Source organism: Capricornis sumatraensis, chromosome 16 (assembly GCF_032405125.1).
Source record: "Capricornis sumatraensis isolate serow.1 chromosome 16, serow.2, whole genome shotgun sequence".
In the NCBI taxonomy this organism is placed as follows: Eukaryota; Metazoa; Chordata; class Mammalia; order Artiodactyla; family Bovidae; genus Capricornis; species Capricornis sumatraensis.
In genome coordinates this window covers 21,838,794-21,863,595 of record NC_091084.1, presented here as the reverse complement: position 1 = coordinate 21,863,595, position 24,802 = coordinate 21,838,794, and positions in this window count along the sequence as shown.

The window sequence follows — 24,802 nt, the reverse complement described above, 5'->3', positions numbered from 1 at the left end:
AGCACAGACTGCCTCATTCCTGATATCCATTCTGAACTCCTTTCATAAGGTGTTGAAGGTCAATAGCTACAGCAGCTCAGGATTTAATCATTGTAGAAGTAGATGGCAAGTGTCATTTGTAGTTGGCAAAACAAATGCTTATACCTTAGGATTTCCATAATATTGGTAAAAACAATAAGGAAAACAGAACATCAGTTATAATAGAGATTTTAAAAATAGGAAGACATTTTTTAGTGTTGCTTACATGAATACTCAAGAGAGTGTTTTAATTATTTCTAATAATTAAATAGAGTTTCTAAATTATTTCCTCTGGACCATTACAAAAGATATAAATCATTAAATATGATTAATGATTAAGATTCTCCAAGAAGAGCAACAACCTTGTTGACAGACATTTGTTTTAAGTAAAAGGAAGTGTCTGCAATTATAAACCTACAATTAAAATGCCACCAGTAGCATTAATAAACATCAATCCCATCTTTCATTTTCACTTATGCTAGTGCTTATTTATTCATTAACTTATGAAGATCCTAGGAAAATTAATTGTTAAGTGTCTAAATGAGAACCTCTGGGAAGTCTCATGGAACCTCTTCCAGCAAAGACAATGTCTTCCCAACTTGTGCTGTGCTGACTGAAACAGAGTGGAAAAGACATACTTGCTTTTTTATCCCTGGTGTGAACTGTGCATTTGACCATTCTTGGGTTTTCTAGAGTGGACAGAGGGTGGGATATATCAGGAAATCTTTTCACAACACATTAAAATCACTGACAATCATCAAATTTTAATCAGAAAACTACTTAATTCAATGGGAGAAAAAAAAATGGCCTCTGTGTGTGTGTGTGTGTGTGTGTAACTGTTACAAGGGGCATTATTTATGTGAAAACAATTATTTGATAGGTTAAAGTTTTTGTGTCAAGATTGTTTTCGTATGAATCAGACAGCCCAGGGACAATACGTAAGCCTAAGAATTCCTGAAACATAGGTATTACATATGTGATAATGTTTGCATTCTTGCATCTAGAGGGATAGGCAACTTAAATATTTTTGAATGAATGAAAAGCACAGAGGCTGCACAGAGTTGCAGCACGCAGGATCTTTAGTTGTGGCATGTGAGCTTAGTTTTGACATGTGGCATCTACTTCCCTGACCATGGATTGAACCCAGGTGCCCTGCACTGGGAGCATAGTCTTAGCCACTGGACCACCAGGGAAGTCCAAGACAACCTTAATGATTGCATTAACTTTGTAATTAAGGTTTATGTTCTTACCAGTTTGTCTCTGAGATAGCCTTAGAATCTAACCTGAATTCAAATTAGCCTTAGGGTCAGCTCTGGCCTGATGTTGGGTGTGTGCTGGTTTCTTCCTGATCATTTGACCAAAGATTAGATAGAACCTTCTTGGAATAACTGTTGTCTGCTCTCAATTCCAGTGATAAAGTTGAACAAAGGCAGTGGAAATGAAAACATGGGGGGCAAGTTATGATCTTTTCAGAGGAATATTCTGGGAAATGTTAGAATTTCTTTGTGGGCTGGAGGTTGAGCAGGGAAGACTAGCAACTGAGCACTTAGGGACAATATATGAACAAGTTCTTTTTCTTACTTGGCAAAAGTAAAAGAGGCAATTTATATGAAAGCAACAAACATTTGGAACAGGCATTTAATTAGTTCATTTCCTTTCCCTTCTTGACACGCTCTGTGTAGGAAACCTTTTTGTTATCAGCTTAGGTTGGACAACACATGTTGTCTGTGTGTGTGTTTGGAGGAGGATGCTAGTTAAGGAGAGAATGAGGTTATTTTATTCTCAAAGTATACATGTGAGGCAGGATAGTATATTGAGTGTTAATTGCCTTGTCCTCCACTGCCATTATCACAATTTCTTCTAACCTTGCCATGGTGATTAGCTAGGCAAGCCACATGTACCCTTTGCTACAAAAATTCAGAAAGGAAGATATGATTCAGTACTCAGGCTTGGACTCTTGAAACCCCTGGTAGAGATAACAGTTTTGTAAAAAAAGGTGGGAGAATGTCAAATTGCAAGTGTCTGGGTCTTCTAAACATCAAGAGTAGAATATTAACCTAAGTAACCTAAATATCCAGTGCTGTTGCAGAACTAATGATAAGTTCAGATGGGTTAATAAAGTTTCCTCGACCTGGGGACTGAGGAGTAAAGTAAACAAAAATCAGAGAACAAGATGCTGGTGGGTGTCTCTCACCAAAGGGCAGTGGCCAGAACTGAGGGGAGATGGTGATGGGTAATGAGAGGCTACTGTAGGTGCCAGGATCTGTAAACATACCTGGAACTCTGTGAAGTGGGCTGTAATCTGAGTCTTGTGTAACCAAAGCATGGAAACAATGGAGCGCTCCCATTCTCCCAGTTCCACGTGACATGAGGAAGGCACAGATACTAGAGTGCGGAGATCTGGTTGACTTGAACAGGTCCCACAGCTCAAAGGAGGATGTGATGTGAGCTGGTACCCCAGTGGGCCATGTGCCCTTCATCAGCACCTGCTTCCCAAGCAGGTGACCATGACTGGGTCTCAAAGCCACCCTTCTCCCAACACCCAGTACAAACCAACCATGATGCTTTATCATCCTTAAGCATTTCAATTTAAGTTCGAGAAAAAGAGGGTTTAAGCGAGAAAATCCTTGGAAGTTTACCACCATGCGGAATGGGGCCATGAAACAGAAACTTCATTTAGTTATGAAAAAATAAAGAATATGTTCCTTAAACATCTGAGCATATATAGTTTAAAAAATACATATAGATATGTGAATATGCATAACGGCTGAATATACAGTGAAATGGGGCTTTTCTGGTGGCTCAATCGTATAAAGAATCCTCGTGCCAATACAGGAGACTTGGTTTCAATCTCTGGGTCAGGAAGAACTCTTGGAGGAGGAAATGGCAACCCATTCCCATATTCTTGCCTGAGAAATCTCATGGACAGAGGAGCCTTGCAGGCTACAGTCCATGGGGTTGCAAAAAAGTGGGACACAACTTAGTGACTAAATAGCAACAACATAAAACTAAACATGGTCTAGGGAGCAGGAATGGCTGAGTTAGAAGTCCTGAAAGGTACATTTGAAAGTGTAGGAAACATTTAGAAAATTTTTTTCTTCTTTAGTACCTGAAGACGAATCAAGAGGAGCAAATATAAGATAGTAAGGGGTAGTGGGCACTGAGATAGTTTGGAGGGCTCCTGTCCCTTCTAGAGACAAAAATATATTAAGAAAACACCCTGTGCAGATTAAATTTTACATGTCTGCAAGCTAAAAATAGTCTACTGATTACCACATCAGCCCCTACATACTGGTTTTATTATAATATTTCTTGGTTCTCTTATATCTCAATGCACATTACACTATACACTGATTTTTTAGTATATTGTCATCAGTAAAAATACCCTGTGCTTGTGTGCTAAGTCGCTTCAGTCGTGTCTGACTCTTTGCGATCCATGGACTGTAGCCCACCAGGCTCCTCTGTCCACAGGATTCTCCAGGCAGAATACTGGAGTAGATTGCCATTTCCTTCTCCAAGGCATCTTCCCAACTCAGGGTCGAGCCCGTGACTCTTGTGCTTCCTGCATTGGCAGGCAGGTTCTTTACCACTTGGGCCACTTTCCTGGTGGCGCAGAGAGTGAAGAAACCACCTCCAGTGTAGGAGACCCAGTTTGATCCCGGGTCAGAAAGATCCCTCGGAGAAGGTAATGGCTACCCACTCCAGTATTCTTGCCTGGAAAATCCCATGGACAGAGGAGCCTGGCGGGCTATAATCCACAGGGTCGCAAAGAGTCAGGCATGACTGAGAAACTTCCACTTTCAAATATACTCATTATCCGTTAATATTCCACCATTCCTTTATTCACACATTGGAAGCCTTCTGCTGCTGCCGCTAAATCGTTTCAGCCATGTCCGACTCTGTGTGACCCCACAGACGGCAGCCCACTAGGCTCCACCGTCTCTGGGATTCTCCAGGCAAGAACACTGGAGTGGGTTGCCATTTCCTTCTCTAATGCATGAAAGTGAAAAGTGAAAGTGAAGTCACTCAGTTTTGTCAGACTCTTGGCGACCCCATGGACTGCAGCCTACCAGGCTCCTCTGTCCATGGGATTTTCCAGGCAAGAGTACTGGAGTGGGGTGCCATTGCCTTCTCCTGGAAGCCCTCTAGATTTTTAAAATTCCTTATCCCCCACATCCAATCAGACACAAGCCTGGTTGTTTCTGTCTATTGAGAATTTTTAGAGTTGAACCTTCCCCCTTTAGTTCTGGTGAACTGAGTGTTAGTGTAAACCTAACGCTTTTAAAAATAGCCCATTAGCTAGCTTTCTTACTTTTGGTCTTGTTTCTCTGGACTGGTTTCTTCCTTCTCTTCATTGATTATATCACTCCTTTCCTTAAGTTTTTTTCAGTGACTTTTTGCTGTCTACAGGATCAAATAACCAGAGCTGGGCAGACACCACTTCTGCCGGACTGGCTGTATCCTTGCTCTAATGCCTAGTTGTAAGTATGACAAGGAAGTCTGTTGAATAAATAAATGAATAAATAATCAAGTTATTAGAGATCTGTATTAGTCCCTTAGATGTAGCTCAGACTTACACAAACTGGTTTATTTATTCATATAGTTCTCCATGAAGATTTGTTGGTTATTTATTAATTTACTGCTAAATGGCAGGAAATACGTATGCTAGATACAGGTAGGCAAAAATGAAAAGCAAACAAACAAAAAAAACCAAACAAACTGTGACCTCTGCCTTAGAGGATCTCAAAGTAGAGTAGGGGGTGTACATAAACCAACTAAGATACAATGAAAAAAGTGCTAAAAAATAGCAGCTTAAATGTACAAGGAATATGTGTTTCAACATTTTGCTAACTACTTTTCATGAATTATATGATTTTATTCTCAAAACAACCTACGACATAGATGCCCTTCACATTCTACAGATGAAGAAATGACATTTTAGAGAGATTAAGTAGTTTGCTCAAGATTGTGTAACTAATAAGTGTTGGAACCTGGATTCAAACTTCAGTCTGTGTTCTAAATGTGAGGCCAAGATGATGTGCGCCCAAAGTGCTGAGAAACACTAAGTAAGGACTCTAACAAAGTCTAGAGTGAGCAGAGGAAGTGTGCAGAGATGGAGCTGCTCTACAAGCAGACATGGGGATTATATGAAAGAATTATTCTGGAATGACTCCATTCACCCACGGTGGCTTCCATTTAGTTATTTCTCCTCTTGTCTACCAGGGTGAAATGTTCCCAGCTCTTTGAGTCCTGTTTCCAGTACTTCTACTCCCATTGCCACCATTACTGCTTTAAAGAGATTCTGGGAGCTTCTGCACACTTCTGACACCTGCTGGATCAGGTGGGAATGGAACAGTTGGAGGGGACGGAGAGCCTACATTCTGATATTCAAATACCAAGGTCCCTAGTCTGTTCAATGGCACCCTGAGAATAGGGATTTAAAACAACTTAAACAAGAAGTAATAAGAAACAATTTTTTTTTCAGATCATCTGGACATTGCGAATTTTTCTAAATCCATTTCAAATTATATTACCAATTTGAATTAGCTCAAAGAAATGACTTTACATTATAATAGAATTAAATATTCTGTAATTATTAACTTATCCAAATACTTGAAATGTGTACCAATTAAAAGAAAAAGTACTCTAAATGAATAAGGCTAAAATCATTCATCCATTTCTACAAAAATCCACTTTTTATTTATGCTGAGCCTTTCTGCTTTGTTCCTGAAAGATCTAGAGTTTCTTTCCCCTTTTCCTTTTTTCAAACTCTTTCTCTCTTTTCCCTTCCTCCTCTGTAAGTTCTGTTTTAAGCTTCTGCTTTTTCAGAAGGAAAACATGACCATTTTAAAAATAAGTGAATAGTTTTTACAACTTCAGAAGCTATGTTTTGGCTGGCATATTTCAGATGGTGGAGTTCATTATTTCTCAAAAAATAAAATAGGTCTGCGTGCTGTGAAATTCCTCTACTGAATCCAATGCGCCTCTCAGATTTGACCCCAAAATACTTTCCCTATGATGGGTAGGAGAAACAGAGGTTCCTTTATGGCTCCCCAGCTCTTTATTATTATTAGTCTGAAACTACTGATGTGGGGTCTCAGGGCAAGAAGGTCCTATGGGAGATGGTGGGGCAACTAGAATGTTTCCCTTGTTCATCTCCTCCTCCCCCGACCACAGACTAGGGTGAAGGAAAACCACAGTAGAAGATTGATGTCTTTCAAAGGCCATGGGGTTTCATCATGCTAAATGTTTATTATTTCCTTTCCTGTGCATTGACTTCTTCATTTTCCTACTAGTAAAATTTTTTTTTTTATTGCCCTTTACATAGCAATTTGAGCAAAAAATCATTTTCAGCTTGTCAGAGGTGACTTTTTTAGGGGGAACAACCCCTATGCATTAATCTGCTCCGGCTACCATAACAAAATACTAGAGGCTCTGTGGCATAAACGACAGAAACTAATTTTCTCCCAGTTCTGAAGGCTGGGGTCTTGCAATCAGGATCCCAGAAGGCATGTGTTCTGGTGAGGCCTCTCTCATGGCTTGTAGAGGCCACCTTCTTGCTCTGTGTTCACACAGTGGAGAGACATCTTTCCCTCCTCCTCTTCTCAGTTCAGTCAGTTCAGTCGCTCAGGCATGTCCAACTCTGTGACTCCGTGGACTGCAGCACACCAGGCTTCCCTGTCCATCACCAACTCCTAGATCTTGCTCAAACCCATGTCCATTGAGTCGGTGATGCCGTCTAACCATCTCAATCCTCTGTTGTCCCCTTCTCCTCCTGCCTCCAATCTTTCCCAGTATCAGGGTCTTTTCCAATGAATCAGTTCTTGCCATCAGGTGGCCAATGTATTGGAGTTTCAGCTTTAGCATCAGTCCTTTCAATGAATATTCAGGGTTGATTTTCTTTAGGATTGACTGGGTTGATCTCCTTGCTGGGATTCTCAAGAGTCTTCTCCAACACCACAGTTCAAAACCATCAATTCTTTAGCACTCAGCTTTCTTTATAGTCCAACTCTCACATCCATACATGACTACTGGAAAAACCATAGCTTTGACTATAAGCATCTTTGTCGGTAAAGTAATGTCTCTCCTTTTTATTATACTGTCTAGGTTGGTCATAGCTTTTCTGCCAAGGAGCAAATATCTTTTAATTTCATGGCTGCAGTCACCATCTGCAATGATTTTGGAGCCCAAGAAAATAAAGTCTCTCACTGTTTCCATTGTTTCCCCATCTATTTGCCATGAAGTGATGGGACCAGATGACATGATCTTCATGCTCATGTTTTGAATGTTGAGTTTTAAGCCAGCTTTTTCACTCTTCTCTTTCACTTTCATCAAGAGGCTCTGCAGCTCCTCTTCGCTTTCTGCCATTAGGGTGATGTCATCTGCATATCTGAAGTTATTGATATTTCTCCTGGCAATATTGATTCCAGCTTGTGCTTCATCCAGCCCAGCATTTAGCATGATGGATGTAAGTTAATTAAGCAGGGTCACGATATATAGCCTTGATGTACTCCTTTTCCAATTTGGAACCAGTCTGTTGTTCAATGAGAGTTTCTAACTGTTGCTTCTTGACCTGCATACAGATTTCTCAGGATGTAGGTAAGGTGGTCTGGTATTCCCATCTCTTAAAGAATTTTCCACAGTTTGTTGTGATCTACAGAGTCAAAGGCTTTGGCATAATTATTAAAGCAGAAGTAGATATTTTCTGGAACTATCTTGCTTCTTCTATGATCCAGTGGGTGATGGTAATTTGATCTCTGGTTCCTTTGCCTTTTCTAAATCCAGCTTGAACATTGGTAAGTTCATGGTTCACAAGCTGTTTTTTTTTTTTCTTCTTCTTCTTCTTCTTCTTATTTTTTTTTACTTTACAATATTGTATTTCTGGCTTGGAGAATTTTGAGCATTGCTTTGCTAGTGTGTGAGATGAGTGCAATTGTGCAGTAGTTTGAACATCCTTTGGCATTGCCGATCTTTTTAAAATAGTTCTTCTGTGTATTCTTGTGTGTACCTCTTCTTCTGCTTCTGTTAAGTGAAAGTGAAGTCGCTAAGGCGTGTCCGACTCTTCGCGACCCCATTGACTGTAGCCTACCAGGCTCCTCCATCCATGGGATTCTCCAGGCAAGAATACTGGAATGGGCTGCCATTTCCTTCTCCAGAGGATCTTCCTGACCCAGGGATCGAACCCGGGTCTCCCGCATTGCAGGCAGATACTTTAACCTCTGAGCCACCAAGCCTGCTTTTGTTAGGTCCCTGCCATTTCTGTCCTTTATTGAGCCCGTCTTTGCAAATGTTCTGTTGGTATTTCTAATTTTCTTGAAGAGTTCTCTAGTCTCTCCCATACTATTGTTTTCCTCTATTTCTTTGTATTTATCACTAAGGAAGGCCACAAATCCTATCTAATTAGGACTTCACCCTTTTTATATATCTAACTATAATTACTTCCTAAAAGCCGAATCTCCAAATACAGTCACATTTGGGAATTAAGGATTCAACATATGAATGTTGGAGGAGAGGCATGTTTCAGTTGGAGCGCTTTATATCTAAGTCTTTAACCTAAGTATGCTTAATCATATCCAATGTATGTAGCTCAAAGGGGAAAGATTAAATGAGACGATTGATGTGTACAAAAGTTCTTTGCACATTGTAAAGTACTGTAAAGATGGAGGATATTAGTTATTGAAAACTATAATATTGAAGGAATATTCAGTAACTAGAGAGGCTAGTATACTTTTCGGAGAAGGCAATGGCACCCCACTCCAGTACTCTTGCCTGGAAAATCCCATGGACGGAGGAGCCTGGTGGGCTGCAGTCCATGGGGTCACTAAGAGTCAGACACGACTGAGTGACTTCACTTTCACTTTCATGCACTGGAGGAGGAAATGGCAACCCACTTCAATGTTCTTGCCTGGAGAATCCCAGAGACGGGGGAGCCTGGTGGGCTGCCGTCTATGGGGTCGCACAGAGTCAGACACGACTGAAGCGACTTAGCAACAAGACCTCATAGAAAGCTGTTTTAGCAGAATGGTGGGCTAGATACCACATTGAAAGGTACTGAAGAGGTACCCAACTGAAAATATTGAGAAGGAAGTCTTGCCCACACACGGGACATGCATAGTGAGAGGGTGAAAGGGAAGCATGCTGGAAAAGAGCAGGAGAAAGGGGATTCAAAGATGAGAGAGGGGAGAGTTGAAGAAATAAAGTTGCAGGGGAGTGGAAAAGCATTGAAAGAATCAAGATGCAGAGAAATTCTTGGAGATAAAGGTTAGTAATATGAATATTAATAATATAATATAAAATAATCTTTATCTCCTTTGTCAGATTCAATCTTTCATAAGGAGAGTAAGACTAGTATTAGAAACTTGGAGGAATGGGAAGGCTCAGAATAGCCATAGTTAAATACTGCACAGCAAAAAGTGTAAAATAGTTCCTGAGTAGCAGTGAGGAAGAGCTGAGCTAAGAGAATATGGTGTCCCCAAAACTCTAATTTCTTGACTTCCCCTGGCCCTACTCAGCAGCCAGGAAGTGAGAGCAGAAGCAGAGGGATTAACATGAGAGGCTTGCCAGAAGGCCAGGCAGAATGAGATCCATTGGGTCCAATCCAGACAGGGAAGAATGCGAAGCCACACTGTGCGTTGTTTCACATCAGCTGGTCCAGTGTCCCAGGCTTGACTGTAGACATGTAGGGATGGAGCAGCACAGAGGTCAGGAGCATAGGCTTTGGGCTTAGGACAGACCTGGTTGAGAACTTCAGTTCTGAGAGAAACTTGTAAAAACTGGCCTTCATAATGCAGCAAACCTGACCTCAGGAGATAGGATTCCTGGATACTTTGTTTAAGAACTAGAGATCAAACTAGAGATCATTTCCATCTTGTCTGCTGCCATAAATGAATTAGCCTAACCTTAAACAAGACCTCCCTTAAAATACCTGAGAATAGCATGTTATAAAACTAAGACACATGGAAATTGGTTCCTTTGTTTAAAAGACAAAATCTTTGCTGCTGAAAGTCTAAATAAATATACTTGTGCTGTGCTGTAGCACAGTTGTGTCTGACTCTTGGCGATCCCATAGACTGTAGCCCACCAGGCTCCCCTGTCCATGGGAATTCTCCAGGCGAGAATGCTGGAGTGGGTTGCCATGCCCTTCTCCAGGAAGTATACTTACTTGTGTATAAATACATCAACTTCAAATCATAGAAATTTAAAAATCCTTTGTGTGTTTTGATCAGTGCTGTAACAGACCTGCTGAGTCTTTTGAAATTAGTTACCTGACATTAGAAAGAACAGATTGCAACCTCCTTCCAAATCATCATTGCAGTCTGTATGACTCTATCATGCATAGTTTTGATTGGGAAATATATGCTTTCCCTTTATTCCAAGCTCTATATTCATAATCAATGTTTAGCTATTTTTCTACCCCAAAGGTAAAAATCAGTAAGAAAAAATTTGAGGACAAAGAGGTTAGTGTCTAGTTTATTGAGAGAATGGCTTATTCCTTCAAGGAGAATAATTTACACTAAAGTCTAATAATTGCAACATTAAATATTAAAGAAATAAAGCAGTTAATTAAAAACAAAGGCAAATCTTTTCACATCAAATATAGTAACCTGTGATAAATCTGAGAGAACAAACGGTATATCAATACCTTATTTTAGAAAGGATAAAATAATGAATTTCTCATTTTTATGAAGATCTTTTTTAAGACTAACATTTTTGTGATATAATTATATATAATAAAAATGCAACCTTTAAAAAATATGTTCTGATAAGTTTTGACAAATGTATTTACCCATGTAAATACCACCACAATCTAGACAAACACTACTTGAATTACTCTAAAACGTCTGTCTCTTTGAGCTAATTCCCCACCCATCCCCTGTAGGAAGCACCTCTGTTCCACCTTCTGAAAATCTAGTTTGGTTCTGCCTGCTCTAGAAGTTCATGTGATGGGAATCATATAAGAGGTATGCTTTTTTCCCTAGCTTCTCTCACTAAGTAGATTGCATTTAGTTCAGTTCAGTCACTCAGTTGCGTCTGACTCTGTGATCCCATGGACTGCAGCACATCAGGCTTCCCCGTACATCACCAACTCTCAGAGTTTGCTCAAACTCATGTCCATTTAGGCAGTGATGCCATCCAACCATCTCATCCTCTGTCGCCCCCTTCTCCTCCTGCCTTCAATCTTTCCCAGCATCAAGGTCTTTTCCAATGGGTCAGTTCTTTGTATCAGGTGGCCAAAGTACTGGAGCTTCAGCTTCAGCATCAGTCCTTCCAATGAATATTCAGGACTGATTTCCTTTAGGATTAATTGGTTTGATCTCTTTGCAGTCCATGGGACTCTCAAGAGTCTTCTCCAACACCACAGTTCAAAACCATCAATTCTTCGGTGCTCAGCTTTCTTTATGGTCCAACTCTCAGATCTGTACATGACTACTAGAAAAACCATAGCTTTGACTAGATGGACCTTTGTTGGCAAAGTAATGTCTCTGCTTTTTCATATGCTGTCTAGGTTGGTCATAGCTTTTATTCCAAGGAGCAAGTGTCTTTTAATTTCATGGCTGCAGTCACCATCTGCAGTGATTTTGGAGCCTAAAAAAATAAAATCTCTCACTGTTTCCATTGTTTCTCCATCTATTTGCCATGGAGTGATGGGACTGAATGCCATGGTCTTAGTTTTTTGAATGTTGAGTTTTAAACCAGCTTTTTCACTCTCCTCCTTCACCTTCATCAAGAGGCTCTTTAGTTTATTTTCACTTCCTGCCATAAGGGTGGTGTCATCTGCATATCTGAGGTTGTTGATGTTTCACCCGGTAATCTTGATTCCAGCTTGTGCTTCATCCAGCCCAGCATTTCATGTGATGTACTCTGCATAAAAGTTAAATTAGCAGAGTGGCAATATACAGCCCTGATGTACTCCTTTTTCTATTTGGAACCAGTCTGTTGTTCCATGTCCAGTTCTAACTGTTGCTTCTTGACCAGCATACAGATTTCTCAGGAGGCAGGTCAGGTGGTCTAGTATTTCCATCTCTTTCAGAATTTTCCACAGTTTATTGTGATCTACACAGTCAAAGGCTTTAGCATAGTCAATAAAGCAGAAATAGATGTTTTTCTGGAATTCTCTTGCTTTTTCAATGATCCAGGGATGTTGGCAATTTGATCTCTGGTTCCTCGGCCTTTTCTAAAACCAGCTTGAACATCTGGAAGTTCATGGTTCATGTACTGTGGAAGACTGGCTTGGAGAATTTTGAGCATTACCTTGCTAGCATGATGAGGGGCAATTGTGTGGTAGTTTGAACATTCGTTGGCATTGCCTTTCTTTAAATTGGAATGAAAACTGACCTTTTCAAGTATGTGGCCACAGCTAAGTTTTCTAGATTTGCTGGCATATTGAGTGCAGCACTTTCACAACATGATCTTTCAGGATTTGAAATAGCTCAACTGGAATTCCATCACCTCCACTAGCTTTGTTTGTAGTGATGCTTCCTAAGGCCCACTTGACTTTGCACTCCAGGATGTCTGGCTCTAGGTGAGTGATCACACCTTCATGGTTATCTGGGTCATGAAGATTTTTTTGTATAGTTCATCTGTGTATTCTTGCCACCTTTTCTTAATATCTTTTGCTTCTGTTAGGTGCATGCCATTTCTGTCCTTTATTATGCCTATCTTTGCATGAAGTGTTCCCTTGATATCTCTAATTATCTTGAAGATATCTCTAGTCTATCCCATTCTATTGTTTTCTTCTGTTTCTTCACATTGATCACTGAGGAAGGTTTTCTTATTTCTCCTTGCTATTCTTTGGAACCCTGCATTCAAGTGGGTATATCTTTCCTTTTCTCATTTGCCTTTAGCTTCTCTGCTTTTTCAGTTTTTTGTAAGGCCTCCTGAGACAACTCTTAGCCTTTTTGCATTTTTTTTTTGGGAATGGTCTTGATCACTGCCTCCTGTACAATGTCAGGAAGGTTCCTGTTCACAGTTCTTCAGACACTCTGTCTATCAAATCTAATCCCTTGACTCTATTTCTCACTTCCACTGTATAATCATAAGGGATTTGATTTAGGTCATACTGAATTTTCTATTGGTTTCCCCTACTTTCTTCAATTTAAGTCTGAATTTGGCAATAAGGTATTCATGATCTGAGCTCAGTCAGCTTCTGGTCTTGTTTTTGCTGGCTGTATAGAACTTCTCCATCTTTGGCTGCAAAGAATATAATCAATCTGATTTCGGTATTGATCATCTGGTGATGTCCATGTGTAGAGTCTTCTCTTGTGTTGTTGAAAGAGGGCATATGCTATGACCCATATGTTCTCTTGGCAAAACTCTATTAGCCTTTGCCCTGCTTCATTTTTCACTCAGAGGTCAAATTTGCCTGTTATTCCAGGTATCTCTTGACTTTCTTCTTTTTCATTCCAGTCTGCTACAATGAAAAGGACATCTTTTGGGGTATTAGTTCTAGAAGATCTTGTAGGTCTTCATAGAACCATTCAATTTCATCTTCTTCAGCATTACTGATTGGGGCATAGACTTGGATTACTGTGATGTTGAATAGTTTGCCTTGGAAATGAACAGAGATCATTCTGTCATTTTTGAGATTGCACCCAAGTACTGCCTTCTGAACTCTTTTGTTGACTATGAGGGCTACTCCATTTCTTCTAAGAGATTCTTGCCCACAATAGTAGATATAATGGTCATCTGAATTAAATTCACCCATGGCAGTCCATTTTAGTTAACTGATTCCTAAAATGTCCATGTTCACTCTTGCCAACTCCTGTTTGACAATTTCTAATTTACCTTGAATCATGGACATAACATTCCAGGTTCTTATGCAATATTCTTCTTACAGCATTGGACTTTACTTCCATCACCAATCTCATGCACAACTTAGCATTGTTTTAGCTTTGGCTCCACCTCTTCATTCTTTCTGGAGTTATTTCTCCACTCTTCTCCATTAGCACATTGGGCAACTACTGACCTGGGGAGTTCATCCTTCAGTGCCATATCTTTCTGCTTTTTCATACTGTTCATGGGGTTCTCAAGGTAAGAATATTGTTGTGGTTTGCCATTCCCTTCTCCAGTGAACCATGTTTTGTCAGAACTCTCCACTATGACCAGTCCATCTTGGGTGGCCCTACATGGCATGGTTAATAGTTTCATTGAGTTAGACAAGGCTGTGGTCCATATGATCAGTTTCAGTAGTTTTCTGTGGTTGTGGTTTTCATTCTGTCCCTCTGATGGATAAGGATAAGAGGCTTATGGAAGCTTCCTGATGGGAGAGACTGACTCTGGGGGAAACTGGGTCTTATTCTAATGGGCTGGGCCATGCTCAGTAAATCTTTAATCCAATTTTCTGTTGATGGGTGGGCAGGGTCTCTGTTCCTTCCCTGTTTGATCTGAGACTAAACTATGGTGAAGGTATTGCATTTGTCAGTACTTTATTCCTTTTTTTTTTTATTCTTAAGTAGTGGAGAAGGCAATGGCACCCCACTCCAGTACTCCTGCCTGGAAAATCTCATGGACAGAGGAGCCTGTTGTGCTGCAGTCCATGGGTCACTAAGAGTTGGACACGACTGAGCGACTTCACTTTCACATTTCACTTTCATGTATTGGAGAAGGAAATGGCAACCCACTCCAGTGTTCTTGCCTGGAGAATCCCAGGGACGGTGGAACTTGGTGGGCTGCATAGTCCAGTCTATGGGGTCGCATAGAGTCAGACATGACTGAAGTGACTTAGCAGCAGCAGCAGCAGCAGCAGCAGCAGTGCTTCATTGTATGGTTATCCTGGAATTTATTTATACATTCACATATTTGGTGGTGTTCTTTTCAGTTTGGAGTTACTATGAATAAAGCTGCAGTCATTTGAGTTCAACTCTTTTGATGGACCCATGTTCTTTTTTTATTGGTAAGTTGCTGAGAGTGAAATTTCCTGATTATACACTAAAACAGGTTTTACTTTATAAGAAGGGACTGAGCAATTTCCCAAAGTAACTGTACCATTGCTAAATTTCAACTAGCATTGTATGAAATTTCCAGTTGCTTGACAGTTTTGTTAATGTCACTAATGATGTTTTATTTTTCATGTTTGTGATTTTTTAGAATTTCAAATTCATTTCCTGGAATCTTGTCTATAGGAATTCTTTGAGATTTGTTTTGAAAAAGAGGTTCTCCAAAAAGGATTTTTTTTCTTCTTCTAGCTGTTCTATAATGAAAATCAAATATCCTTACATCAGAAGTCTCTAAATGCTCCAGATTTTGTTCTTTCTGAGGCCTAGCTCTTCATAATTTCCTGAATTTCTGAACTTTTACTGCTTTGCTCTGTACCAATATCCCTGTCCTATCCTCAGTTACCTGAAGTAGTGAGTGAGTCTACTTCTTCACAATTAAGAGAACCTAAAAATGTATCCTGAGTTGTAAGCAGCTATCAATATGCAGACACTAAGCCAAGAAAGAAATCTAGAGGTTCTTCTTTATCCTGCCATACCATCTTGGGGCCTGGAATTCCAAATTTATTTGGAAGAAACAAGTCTACCTTCCAGTGCCCTCCAAGAATATTGTCAAATTATAAGAAAGCTAATCCTTAGGTAGGTTGATAAGGAGTCCAGGGCCTTGTGGAGAAAGGGATCCAGGGCCCTCAAGGAGAAAGGCTCTCAAGGAGGAGAAAAGGACAAACATTTTTTTTCTACATTGCTTTGTCTTAGTTGTTTCAGTCATGTCAGACTGTTTGCCACCCTATGGACTGTAGCCCACCAGGCTTCTCTGTCCATGGGATTCTCCAGGCAAGAATACTAGAGGGGGTTGCCATGCCCTACTCCAGAGGATGTTCCCTAGCCAGGGATCAAACCTGCAGCTCCTGTGTTGCAGGCAGACTCTTTACCGCTGAGCCACCTGGGAAACCCAAAGCTTCCCTCATGGCTCAGATGGTAAAAAACATCTGCTTGCAATGTGGGAGACCTGGGTTCAATCCCTGGGTTGGAAAGATCCCCTGGAGAAGGAAATGGCAACCCATTCCAGTACTCATGCCTGGAAAATCCCATGAATGGAGGAGATTCATAGGCTACAATCCATGGGGTGCAGAGTCAGACATGACTGAGCGATTTCACTTTCACTTTGTCTTAGCCAATATAACAATGTATTTTGCTCAAGGACATGTTTCTCCTTAACAAGAACCTCTGACTAACCTTGTTATCTTAAGATGTATGTTGTGGGAGTGGGTCTGGTTCAGTTCAGTTCAGTTGCTCAGTCGTGTCCGACTCTTTGCGACCCCATGAATTGCAGCACGCCAGGCCTCCCTGTCCATCACCATCTCCTGGAGTTCACTCAGACTCACGTCCATTGAGTCCCTGATGCCATCCAGCCATCTCATCCTCTGTCGTCCCCTTCTCCTCCTGCCCCCAATCCCTCCCAGGATCAGAGTCTTTTCCAACGAGTCAACTCTTCGCATGAGGTGGCCAAAGTACTGGAGTTTCAGCTTTAGCACCATTCCTTCCAAAGAAATCCCAGGGTTGATCTCCTTCAGAATGGACTGGTTGGATCTCCTTGCAGTCCAAGGGACTCTCAAGAGTCTTCTTCAACACCTTCTTCACAGTCCAACCCTCACATCCATACATGACCACAGGAAAAACCATAGCCTTGACTAGACGGACTTCAGTCGACAAAGTAATGTCTCTGCTTTTGAATATGCTATCTAGGATGGTCATAACTTTTCTTCCAAGGAGTAAGCGTCTTTTAATTTCATGGCTGCAGTCACCATCTGCAGTGATTTTGGAGACCAAAAAAATAAAGTTTGACAATGTTTCTACTGTTTCCCCATCTATTTCCTATGAAGTGATGGGACCAGACGACATGATCTTCGTTTTCTGAATGTTGAGCTTGAAGCCAACTTTTTCACTCTCCTCTTTCACTTTCATCAAGAGGCTTTTTAGCTCCTCTTCACTTTCTGCCATAAGGGTGATGTCATCTGCATATCTGAGGTTATTGATATTTCTCCCGGCAATCTTGATTTAAGACCTTTCTATTGTTAGTTCTAATCCTGTTATCTTATATTGTTGGAATGGGCCTGGTAAGACCCTTTACTGTAGTAAGGTATATGGCTCTTTTGCTAAGACTAGCGAGAGGGGCATTCTTCATCCCCCTTCTAATGTCTGTGTCAGAAGCGTTCTCTGTCTCTTTTCATACTTTATTAAAACTCTGATACACAAAAGCTCTTGAGTGGTTAAGCCTGGTCCCTGGTCCTGAAGCTAAATCTTCTTCTTTGGAGATCACAAATCCGACATCATTCACTGTAAGCTATCAGTTATTTTGTTACTGTCCCAGCAAACTCTGGTGTGCATCTCACAACTTAGTGCTATGCTCCAAACCATACATTTGGTAGGCAATGAGATGATGAGTCAGAGAAAACAGGGGAAATGGATGTGGGAATCCATTTCCACATGTAGAATTAGTTATGAAAATGCAACAATATCCAACTTGTAATGCCAACTTCTGGCTCTAAGAAATTTGGGGAAATTTCTTCCTCTGTTAAGCAAAGATAGTACTGTACTATATAAACATGACTTCTATTTTTAGTGCATGCGAGAATGGTGTTTGAGCTGAGCACTTGGTGATCTTTTCGATCACTGATTCTTGGCTGTGTTTCAGGTTCATAAGGTGAAAATAGCTACACCATTTTCCAAGTTCTGTGCTTATTTGTTTACCTACTAATATAGTGCCCTTTTGAGTTAGTTGGTTTATTGCTTCATCACTGCCTTAAGCAACAACAAAAAATATATATTTTTTAGTTGGCAGAATAGCTTCACGGCCTTTCACATTTGAAAGGTTGTGTCTACATAGCAACAAACTGGAGGTCAGTGGTTTACAAGTAGTTTTGGTACTTGTAGGTTCATTGACGCAGAGTTTAAAGTTACAAATTTAGTCACAAACATATATTTTATGTTCTGGCTCTAAGCAAAGAACACAGACAGTACAAGTTTTTGCATATACAGGTGCACATTTGTAATGCATTTATGTGTATACAGGGAAGATGAATTAGAAAAAAATAAACATTGAATTATAGCCTAAATTTTACTTTACTACTGTGTTCTATAAACATCCACATAGTCATACTGTGGGATTACTTATTCAGAGATTTTTTAAAAATAAACTTTATTTTTACACAGGTTTAGGTTCACAGAAAAATTGAATGGAAGGTTCAGACATTTCTTATGTATCTGTGCCCCACATACACACAACCTCCTCTCTTATCAACATCTCATCCAGAGTGGGACATTTGTTACAATCTATGCACCTACACTGACAACTCATATCACCCAAAGTACATGGTTTACATTAGGGTTTACCCTTGGTGTTGCACATTCTATAGGTTTAGACAAATGTATAATGTCATGTATATGTCATTATGGTATCCTACAGAGCATATTTTCAATGTCCTAAAACCTTCTGTGCTTCATCCATTCATCCCTTCCTACTTCCTATTCCCTGGCCACCATTTTTCCTTTGACTGCATAGTTTTGCCTTTTCTTGAACATCATGTATTTGGAATATCACACATTATGTAGCCTTTTTAGATTGGTTTCTTTCACTTAGTAATATGCATTTAATGTTCCTTCATTCTTTTCATGGCTGATTTTGTCTTAGCACTCAATAATATTCTATTGTCTGGATATACAGTGGTTTAACTGGGGAATGTTTTTGAATGCAACTCTTTGGGGGTGGTTTGAATGTAATCAAATATGGAATAAGTCATTTAAAGTGAAAACAGGAAATGAAAGACCTAAGATAATTGTGGGAAGGAAAAGAGATGGTATAATTGTATTGCAATACAAAGTGGGCAAGCAATAAATGTTTATTGAACCGAACATAAAGAGGGCTGTTTCCTGGAATAAGATTTGCATGCAGGGATTAGAAGATGTGGGCTGCAATTAACCAAATTACTTATAATATCATCTATCAGAAGACAGTGTTCTCAGGATTCAATCTTAGATTATTAAATTGGGCAGTCTATGTTTTAGGGGAATACTTGGCAAGTGATCAGAGAAAAGTTGTTTCCCCATACTTGGTCTTTGGTGAAATAATTATTTTTTATAAGGTAGTGAGTGAAAAATTCATATTTTATGAGGCACTCTTAGGTCAAAAGAAACTTCCCACAAATTTGCATTTATTTTATACTCAAGAGAATCCTAAACAATAATATTATGTATCTGTACCTAAAATTCAGCCCTCTCCTGGTGATATTTTCCTTCTTGAATTGTTTCAAAAGTTCAAATAGTGCTTTGAGTAGGGTAGACACAGAGAAGTTATTATAGTTCAATGCCAGATGAGCTGGCCACTGGTTCTGAGCCCTGCTTACCCAGAAGAGAGATAGCCTGCTCTCCTGCAGTGATGACATCCAACTAAGTTTTCATTTTTCATTTGGGACGTAAGGATTGGTCTTTTTCTGGTTTCAAAAAGAAGCATCACAGAGTAGTTACCGTGTTCAATTTTCTATGACATCAAGTAACTCCTCCACATTTTTGTAACTTATATGTATAATTTCTTAGGATTGATTTAACATTTGTATTCATTAGAAAATTGATTCAAGCAATACTTATTGTGCACCTACTATGTGTCAGATAGTGTTCCAGGCTAAAGGTACAAGAGTGAACTAGATAGTTGGGAACGATTCTTTCATGGACTTTATCCTTCAGTGGGAGAAATAAATTACCAGCAAGTAACATGGCTTTGAGAATAGTGAAGAATTATAAAGGAAACACAACAGATTAATGTAATAGAGAGTCACTGAATGTGGAGACTACCTCATACAGGATAGTCAGAAATGGACTTTGTAGCCTTAGACAACAATTTTTCTTTAAACAACTGAATGAAATGGTTAGGGAGAAACAGGGTACCACTGTGGATATAACACTCATTTCTCATTCTGGCTTCTGGGCATTCTCTTGATCACTTACCATAAAATGAATCTTGCCAAGAAACAAGCCCACTCATGTACACCATGGCCCTATTGCTTCACTTTGAAATATAAATAAATAAACCATCAAGAGTCTAGACATATTCAGGAAATATTTGTTGCTGTTGTTCAGCCACTAAATCATGTACGACTCTGTGACCTCATGGACTGCAGCACGCCAGGCTTTCTGGTCCTTCACTGTCTCCTGGAATTTGCTCATTCTCCTGTCTATTGAGTCTGTGATGCTATCCAACCATCTTATCCTCTGTGGTCTTTCTCTCTTCTTGCCTTTAATCTTTCCCAGCCTCCGGGTCTTTTCTAATGAGTCAGTTCTTTGCAACAGGTGGCCAAAATATTGGAACTTCAACTTCAGCATCAGTTCTTCCAATGAATATTCAGGATTGATTTCCTTTAGGATTAGCTGGTTTTATCTCCTTGCAGTCCAAGGGACTCTCGAGTCTTCTCCAATATCATAATTTGAAAGCATCTGTTCTTTGGTGCTCAGCCTTCTTTATGGTCCAACTCTTACATCTGTACATAACTATGGGGAAAAACCATAGCTTTGACTGTATGAAACTTTGTTGGCAAAGTGATGTCTCTGCTTTTTAACATGCTGTCTAGGTTTGTCATAGCTTTCCTTCCAAGGAGCCAGCATCTTTGAATTTCAAGGCTATAGCCACTGTCTGCAGTGATTTTGGAGCCCAAGAAAATAAAGCCTGTCACTGTTTCCATTTTTTCCTCCATTTATTTGCCATGAAGTAATGAGGCCAGATGCCATGAATGTTGAGTTTTGAGCTAGCTTTTTCACTCCACTTTTTTTACTTTCATCAAGAGGCTCTTTAGTTCCTCTTCCCTTTTGGCCATTAGGGTTGTATCATCTGCATATCTGTTGTTTTTGATATTTCTCCCCAGCAAACTTGATTTCAGCTTGTGAGTCATCCAGCTCAGCATTTGTATGATGTCCTGTGCATAGAAGTTAAATAAGCAGGGTGACAATACTCAGCCTTGACGTACTCCTTTCTTAATTTTGAACCAGTCAATTGTTTCACCTCTGGTTCTAACTGTTGCTTTTTGACCTGCATATAGATTTCTCAGGAGACAGGTAAAGTGGTCTGCTATTCCCATCTCTTTGAGAATTTTTCCACAGTTTGTTGTGATCCACACAGTCAAAGGCTTTAGTGTAGCCAATGATGCTGAAGTAGATATTTTTTTGGACTTTCCTTGCTTTTTCTATGATCCAACTGATGTTGGCAATTTGATCTCTGGTTCCTCTTCATTTTCTAAATTAGAAATTATAGATACATAAAATAAAAGACCTCTCCCCAACCTCTCAATAAGTAAAACAAAACCAGAAACAAATAATATTAGAGGAGTTCGAGGTAAATGAGAACAGGTGAAAACTTCAGAAAAATGATTATGATCCCAAACTGCAGTAAACTAAATGTGACATGACTTTTACCAATCGATGAGTACAAAGCAGGAGAGTCTATTTAAACTTAATGTTATAATTATTCCTCAGGAATCAGAAGATTGATATTTCTAATAGCAATTCAAATGGCATCAGAATCTTGGAGAAGGGAGTACAATACTCATTGTACACCCGGCATCTCTGCAGATGATATTTATTTATTTACAATAACATAAACACCATTTACTGGTGTTCAACCTTTGCAATCAAGCTGTAAAGAAATCATGAAAGACTTAGCCATTATAACTGCTAACAGGTTTGACTATGAAAGTAAAGTTAGAGCTTACAGTTGTTAGGAGGTGAAAGGTGGGATAGAAGGAGAAGAGAAGAAGGAATGTACCAATAACCTTAGCTCCAAAATGAGGAGCCAAGAGAAACTTGCTGTCTGAATGAGAGGTGGAGGTTTAAGTCTGAAGTTGCAGGTTTGAATTGAGAACAGTGATGTAACTATACCTGGAGGCAGAGGATGGAGGAAATGGGAGATGGTTCAAGTGAACTGACATTCATCTATTATAGCAGGAAATTAAAGCTAATCATTAGAGATGAAGTACTATGAAATAGTGATTTAAGTATAGAGAGTTATAGGTAACCACCAGAAAAAATCATTTAAAAGTGTTTCCCTCTAGGGAGAGATGTCAGAGATGGGGATGAGTGGACCAAATAACTAGTGTTTTCTATTATAAGCCTGTGGTGCTAAATAATTTATGTATATAAAATTTGTTTCTGGAGGAAATTCTGAACCATCTTTTCCTCTAGCCCTTAAGGAGGGGCACACATGCATCCATCATCTGATGGCATGAATATAGCAAGCTTTCCTGTACAATGACAGAAATTCTTTACTAATTTAATTTTGGGGAAGCAGAAGAAAAAACTTTCGGGTACTGAGGTGGGGTTGATAAGTTCCCCTCAATTTCTTCAGACTCATCTTTAGGCTATTTTTTATTCTTGCAAATATATATAACATAAAAATTTCTATTTAAACCATTTCTAAGTGTAAATTCAGTGGCATTAATTATATTCACTCTTTTGTGCAATCATCATCTCTATTTCCAAAACTTTGCATCAACTCAAACAGAAACTGTACCCATTAAGCCAATTCCCTCTCCCTCAGCCCCTGGTAAGTTTTATTCCACTTTCTGTATCTATGAATGTTCTGGGTACCTTATATATGTGGAATCATACAATATTTGTCCTTTTGTTTGACTTGTTTGTCTAACTTGTTTCATTTCTCTTCAAGCTATCTTTGACAATTTTCTGAAGCCTTCTTAGATCATTGGCAGGATCTGAAAGTCATGAAAAATGGGAATTTAAAGTATTTTACTTCATATAAAATCTTGGTGGCATCAGAAAAAATGCATTATATTCAAAAGGAACAATGGATGCTGAATTTTCCAGAACCCATGGAAAGCTGACTGTGCCACAATGTTCTCTTATTGGAATCATCACAGCAGAAAAGCCCATAATGTTAGAGTGGGGAAGAAAGTGGTATGAAATCTGGTACCCTTCAAACATCACTGGTGCTTGACTGCCTGTACTGAAACAGTGCTGAGAACTGAGCTCCAGAACTCAGTCTGACTCACACTGCTACTTCTTTCACCCGCTGAGTAGGCATGGTTGTCACATGGACAATTTAATAAGATGAATCATCCAAATCTTACTTTACCACAGAGATATGACTTGCACATATGCCCCTGAGGGACACCTTGGTTCTATCAGTGGAATGACTATCCTTTATCTGCACACGGATACTGTTTTATTCATGCTCTGCATTTCTTTCTGAAACTTCTATCTCCAGTGTGTTTCCAGGGAAATGAATATGTGTGCAGTGATATGAGTTACAGCATACCTAAAGAGATTAAACTATCTCTTGTTATTTGTATTGATTTTCCATTGCCAACTAAAATTAGTTTCGAAAGCATAGCAATTTGTAGGAAAACTGAAGACAGGACTGATAACTGGTGGATTATTTTCAATGCTTCCTTGAATAGCTGTCATTCTTGACAGATACCCTGGAATGCAGTTATGCAAGGAGATGCTAAAGTGTCAGCATTTCATTAAAAATAAACTTCTTGGAGATAACAGGGTGACTACTTACCATGCACCAAAGTACAGAGAGCAGCAATATATTTGCAAGAATGTCCCCAAGAGTTCAAGAGCAGAGCCTCTTTGTGAATGATTCACTTTTTTAGCATCTGCAAAGACACAACAGGGACAATTTAACATTTCTCAGAGGTGACCATTCTTGGGAGGGACTTGTAGCTAAGATGTAGTGGTCAAAATGAATTGGTGTGTGGGGGATCTGATTTCACAAGCTAAATAGACATGAAGGATATATGTTGTGGTGTGGGGTGTGTGTGTGTATGTTAGGGTAGTGGAACTCCTTCCAGCTTTTAAGAGGCTGTGTTATTCTGGAAACTGGTGGAGTGTCACTACGATGATACCACATAAAGAGTTATGCTTTGGGGCTATTTTGAAGAGCACATCCATTAATGGGAACACCAGTGTGAAGACAGGGATGAAGAAAATAATAGGCCTTAAAAAGTATGAAACGAGAAGGAAGCACTAGGGTCTTGAAAAAGAGATTCCAGGCATCTGGGTTTTACTGGTCTCTTCACTCAAGGGAAAGTTGAGATGGTGGGAGTGGGGATGGAGGTGGGGAGAGGGAAATTTCTGTAGGATGAAAACACTAAAAATGGCTTGATTGACGTATAGGATGTAGGCCAAAGATTCTGAGTGGGCTCCATAGGAATGGCTGCATTAAGTAGAATTCATCAGTTATATAAATGTGTCTGAAGGATTATGAAAGGGATTGGTTTGCTGACAGCTCAAGATTGCTGATTTAGAGTTAATCGGAGGAGGTAAATAAGAAAAGGTTGGTTGTCTTGTCATGTCCTCACACCCCTCACAAAGCTTGTTTTCATACTGTGTGTTTAGAATGCATTTACTCCTCTGATGAAAAGTAAGAAGAAGCAGAACATACCACTTGACTCCTCATGTGCTGTTGGCTTCAGAGGATGTTGGTGTCAACCCAAGTGGGAGGCGTGACCCCAGGGACAGGGCTCCATTGACCTTATGGGATCTGAAAGAGAAGTTTTCCATGATTTGTCTTTTTTTCTGTCTTCTACCTTCAACCCTTGTGATCAGAGTCAACCGCCCATTTCAGGTGCCTGTTGTCTTGGTGGTTTGGGAGGAATGTGAGGGACTCAGGGAATCGAGCCTTGTGATACTGCTGCCTGGGGTAGCCTGACCTATTCAAGACCTGGTTAGTGCTCAGGGCAGAGTCCTTTGGGGTCATGCTTGTGTTTTCTTCTCTCTCACCTTAGTCAATTTGGCAGGAAATTGTGCCAGCTTGGTTTTTGAAATACATCCACAATCCAGCTGCT